Source organism: Schistocerca piceifrons, chromosome 9 (assembly GCF_021461385.2).
Source record: "Schistocerca piceifrons isolate TAMUIC-IGC-003096 chromosome 9, iqSchPice1.1, whole genome shotgun sequence".
NCBI classification, from domain to species: Eukaryota; Metazoa; Arthropoda; class Insecta; order Orthoptera; family Acrididae; genus Schistocerca; species Schistocerca piceifrons.
In genome coordinates this window covers 95,414,507-95,420,515 of record NC_060146.1, presented here as the reverse complement: position 1 = coordinate 95,420,515, position 6,009 = coordinate 95,414,507, and the positions used below count along the sequence as shown (strand labels likewise).

The following is a 6,009-nucleotide window of genomic DNA, read 5'->3' as shown; positions in this document are numbered from 1 at the left end:
TACTGACGAATTCCAGTCACCCATGACTATTAAATTTTCGTCTCCCTTCACTACCTGAATAATTTCTTTTATCTCATCATACATTTCATCAATTTCTTCATCATCTGCAGAGCTAGTTGGCATATAATCTTGTACTACTGTAGTAGGCGTGGGCTTCGTGTCTATCTTGGCCACATTAATGCATTCACTATGCTGTTTGTAGTAGCTCACCCGCACTCCTATTTTTTTATTCATTATTAAAACTACTCCTGCATTACCCCTATTTGATTTTGTATTTATAACCCTGTATTCACCTGACCAAAAGTCTTGTTCCTCCTGCCACCGAACTTCACTAATTCCCACTATATCTAACTTTAACCTATCCATTTCCCTTTTTAAATTTTCTAACCTACCTGCCCGATTAAGGGAGCTGACATTCCACGCTCCGATCTGTAGAACACCAGTTTTCTTTCTCCTGATAACGACGTCCTCTTGAGTAGTCCCCGCCCGGAGATCCGAATGGGGGACTATTTTACCTCCGGAATATTTTACCCAAGAGGACGCCATCATCATTTAATCATACAGTAAAGCTGCATGCCCTCAGGAAAAATTACAGCTGTAGTTTCCCCTTGCTTTCAGCCGTTCGCAGTACCAGCACAGCAAGGCCGTTTTGGTTAATGTTACAAGGCCAGATCAGTCAATCATCCAGACTGTTGCCCCTGCAACTACTGAAAAGGCTGCTGCCCCTCTTCAGGAACCACATGTTTGTCTGGCCTCTCAACAGATACCCTTTCATTGTGGTTGCACCTACGGTACGGCCATCTGTATCGCTGAGGCATGCAAGCCTCCCCATCAATGGCAAGGTCCATGGTTCATGGGGGGGGGGACGTATTCATTATGTATAATAATATCACATTAGATCATTCTTTATCTTTTAAGAGAACATCTCTTTCTACTAATAACCATGCATATTTTACTACAATTATAAAACGTGAACCTTTCAATCCATGTTGGAGTTAGCTCTTTTCAATCTCCAATAATTCGTGAGGACCAAAATTTTTGTTTTCTATTCCTCTTCCAATTGTAAATTCCAGGGGATCCTGAGTCATAAGTAATCTATTGTTTGTTCCTATTTTTTGTACTACCTCTTCTAAGTAAGTACTTATTCATCACATATTGTAATTTGGAGAAACTCTGGGTAAAATAAAAGTGTTATCTTCTTGGACATGTGTAACCTGAAATGTAATAAGGCTATTGATGCATAGAATTCAAACTTACCAGACTATTTCCTTTAAATGTGTGACTTCTATCACGATACTACCCTTTTTACCTTTAGGAACAGTACCTGTATCTTACATGGGTTGATCCTAGGAGTACACTTTCCCCTTCCGTTTTGGTAGGTATACCCCTTTCTTTTTTCCATCCTCCTATGGTAGAGTTCAATCCCCTTCTTGGTGCCCCTGTCTGCACAGTACAGGTCAGCCTTTCATAGGTCTGCCTATCTGCCTTTTATATCCCATAAAAGCTGGTTGCGCTCCCCCACATCCTTCCCGAGTAGGCCTCATGGTTCACTGCCCTAGTATAGTTCTTTACGTACACTATGATTAAATAGTCCCTGGTAAAATAACAAATCTACTTTACACCTCAATTCTACTTTCTAATACTTCATCTAATACCCTAGAGTCCTCTTTCACTCCTCACTTCTACCATATAAGCAGATATTATGCCTACACAAATTGATCAAGTCTCACTACTCTATAACTTGTAGTCCCGTTTTTTCAAAAATGACTATCATGATTAACTCAAATTTAGCTTATCACTGTTTTATAATTATTATACCCTTTCTCCAGCTCCTGTCTCTCTATTTATTTATTTATTTCATGTTCCATAGATCCAGTTAGTGAGTCAATCACAATGATATGGAACGTGTCAAATTGTAAGGGTTTCAATTTAAACTTACTATAAATACAAGGGCAATTCAATGCCAAATTGTACATAGTTTAAGTAAGATATACTATAAATACAGTAATAGACATAATGTCAGCTAGATAACATAACAACCATTTAACAGAAAAAGGAGTTTCAAATAAAGGTTATAAATAAGAGCACAAAGTTAAATCAGATATTAGGCCTTCAAGAGTAAATACTGGTACAGCCAATCTGTTGTTACAAAAAGTGTGATAATGCTCAAATGCTCAATAAAATCAATTGAACTAATTCTAGACACAATAAGTTTAGTGATGGTGTAGATTTTCTTTCAAATATTCATCCACAGTGTAAAAAGATTTCTCTGTCAGGTAATCTTTTAGAACTTGTTTAAATTTTGGCAGTTCTGTGTGGACACATTTTATATATAGTGGGAGAGCATTGAACAGCTTAATGCTGGAGTAGTAAACTCCTCTTTGTACCAAAGTGAGACGTTTCATTTCAACACGTAGATTGTTTTTGTTTCTGGTGTTATAGCAATGGAATTTACTGTTGTCTTGGTAGATAGAAAAATTTTTGCACACAAAGGTCAGCAAGGAAAAAATATGCTATGAGGCAGTTGTTAGGATTCCTGTCTTTCGAAACAAGTGCCTGCAAGAGTGTCTTTGATGGACCCCACAAATTATTCTGATTGCTTTTTTTTTTGGATGGTGAAAACTTTTTTTGCAAGTGGTTGGTTCCACCAGAATATGATAGCATACGACATCAATGAGTGGAAGCAGCCAAAGTAGGCAACCTTAATGGTGTCAACTTCAGACACTGAAGAAATTACCCATAATGCAAATGTTGCCAAGCTAAGTTTTTTACATAAATGAAGAATGTGAACTGACCAATTACATTTGCTGTCTATATAAGCACCCAGGAATTTTGTATCTTCAACTTTCTGTATTGGTTGATCTCTACATTTTATGTTAATTTCATTGAGATTACTTTGTGATGTATGGAACCTTATATAATGAGTTTTATTTGCATTGAGCGAGAGACCATTTGAGGAGAACCAATTTAAGATGTCATTAAAAACAGTATTTGTAGTTTAATCGAGATTGTGATCTATCAAATCGTCAGTTAGAATTGTGGTATCATCAGCAAACGGGGTAAATTTGCTGTTTGTCCCAGAACAAAGAGGAAGATCATTAATGAAGATTGGAATAGCAGTGGGCCCAAAACGGAGCCTTGAGGCACACAGCACATTATCATGCCTCACTCAGACGAGGCAGGTTCTCCAGAGGAGCCATTTAGTATTACAGTCTGCTTCTGATCCTTTGATATGATTGTAGCCACACGCCAACAGTACCACCTAAACCATAGTTTTCTGCCGTTTTCAAAAGAATTTGGTGGTTTACACAGTCAAAGGCTTTCGTAAGATCACAAAAAATACCCACTGGAGACTTTTTTGTTAATGGCTCCCAAAACTTGGTTCCTGAAAGAGAATATTGCCTGTTCAGTACAAAGACCAGCACGAAAACCAAACTGATTTTGCTTCAGATACTGTGGAAGTTGAGATGATCTACAATCCTCCTGTGCATGAGTTTTTCAAGAATTTACGAGAAGGTAGTTAATAGTGATACTGGGAGATAGTTTGTAACACTGATTTTATCGCCTTTTTTAAAGAGAGGAATAACTACAGCCAATTTTAGTCTGTCAGGGACAATCCTTTCTTTTAGGGGTGTATTGTATATGTTGCATTAGACGGGACTAACAAATTTATAACAGTGTTTCAGTATTTTACTAGAAATATTGTCCACACCAGCAGAATTTTTATTTTTTAATGATCTATTTACTCTTATGACTTTGCTTACAGTAACTGGAGGTAAAGATAGCTGTGGGATTCTGTTGCTAATAGCTCTCTGTAGGAGGGACTATGATTCTTCCATAGAATCATTATAGCCTGTCTTCTCTGCTGCTCTCAAAAAGTGGTTATCAAATATTTCTGTAACCAACTCAGGTTTCTTTATGATACTGTCCCCTGTTTTAATCTCTGCCTGAGACATTTTCCCTGTTTTCTTACCAGTTTCCCTCTTTATTACATTCCACACCATTTTAATTTTATTTTCTGAGCTTTCAATTTCCTATTTTATGCAGGGGTAAAATACAGGGAGCAAAAGGCTATTTACAATTTGTACTGAAACCAGATGGAAGCTATAAGAGTTGAGGGACATGAAAGGGAAGCAGTGGTTGGGAAGGGAGTGGGACAGGGTTGTAGCCTCTCCCCAATGTTATTCAATCTGTATATTGAGCAAGCAGTGAAGGAAACAAAAGAAAAATTCGGAGTAGGTATTAAAATCCATGGAGAAGAAATAAAAACTTTGAGTGAAATGATAATTAAATGGACACCCTAGCTGCAAACAGGCGTTGATGTACTTCATTGGGGACATGTTGAAAATGTGTGCCCCGACCGGGACTCGAACCCGGGATCTCCTGCTTACATGGCAGACGCTCTGTCCATCTGATCCACCGCGGGCACAGAGGATAGTGCGTCTGCAGGGACTTATCCCTTGCACGCTCCCCGTAAGATACACATTCCCAACATGTCCACATCACTACATTCGTAGTGCGCCTAATAGATGTTTGCCCATCATGCTCATTACTCATGGCAGATTAATCTACCAAGTCCCGTATGAGTTCGGGCATACCGGGTGCGTTCGCACAAGAAGGTCAATGGCCGGGAAGCCATATTTTAACTATATATGACGGTAGTATCTGTTCCCGAAAGAACAGTTACCGCAGATGACCATGCAGCTTTGCTAGAAATGAAATGATAATTAAATGGACACCCTAGCTGCAAACAGGCGTTGATGTACTTCATTGGGGACATGTTGAAAATGTGTGCCCCGATCGGGACTCGAACCCGGGATCTCCTACTTACATGGCGGACGCTCTATCCATCTGAGCCACCACGGGCACAGAGGATAGTGCATCTGCAGGGACTTATCCCTTGCACGCTCCCTGTAAGATACACATTCCCAACATGTCCACACCACTACATTCGTAGTGCGCCTAATAGATGTTTTCAACATGTCCCCAATGAAGTACATCAATGCCTGTTTGCAGCTAGGGTGTCCATTTAATTATCATTTCATTTCTAGCAAAGCTGCATGGTCATCCACGGTAACTGTTATTTCGGGAACAGATACTACCGTCATATATAGTTAAAATATGGCTTCCCGGCCATTGACCTTCTTGTGCGAACGCACATGCTATGCCTGAACTTGTACGGGACTTGGTAGATTAATCTGCCATGAGTAATGAGTATGATGGGCAAACATCTATTAGGCGCACTACGAATGTAGTGGTGTGGACATGTTGGGAATGTGGATCTCACAGGGAGCATGCAAGGGATAAGTCCCTGCAGACGCACTGTCCTCTGTGCCGCGGTGGCTCAGATGGATAGAGCGTCTGCCATGTAAGCAGGAGATCCCGGGTTCGAGTCCCGGTCGGGGCACACATTTTCAACATGTCCCCAATGAAGTACATCAACGCCTGTTTGCAGCTAGGGTGTCCATTTAATTATCATTTCATTTCTAGCAAAGCTGCATGGTCCTCCACGGTAACTGTTCTTTCGGGAACAGATACTACCTTCATATATAGTTAAAAACTTTGAGGTTCGCCAATGACATTGTAATACTGTCAGAAACAGCAAAGGATTTGGAAAAGCAGTTCAACGGAATGGATAATGTCTTGAAAGGAGGATATAAGATGAGCATTGACAAAAGCAAAACAAGGATAATGGAATGTAGTCGAATTAAGTCAGGTGATGCTGAGGGAATCAGATTAGGAAATGAGACAATTAAAGTAGTAAAAGAGTTTTGCTATTTGGGGAGCAAAGTAACTGATGATGGTCGAAGTAGAGAGGATATAAAATGTAGACTGGTAATGGCAAGGAAAGCGTTTCTGAAGAAGAGAAATATTTTAACATCGAGTATAAATTTAAGTGTCAGGAAGTCTTTTCTGAAAGTATTTGTATGGAGTGTAGCCATGTATAGAAGTGAAACATGGACGATAAATAGTTTGGACAAGAAGAGAATAGAAGCTTTCCAAATGTGG

The 6,009-nt window shown here is 39.5% G+C and overlaps 1 non-coding gene across 1 annotated transcript; it reads left to right on the top strand.

The window, feature by feature from the left end:
* The first annotated feature begins 5,333 nt into the window (after nucleotides 1-5,333).
* Nucleotides 5,334-5,407, top strand: Trnat-ugu. Its single transcript has one exon. It is a non-coding gene; the product is annotated as a tRNA-Thr (tRNA).
* The last annotated feature ends 602 nt before the right edge of the window (nucleotides 5,408-6,009 follow it).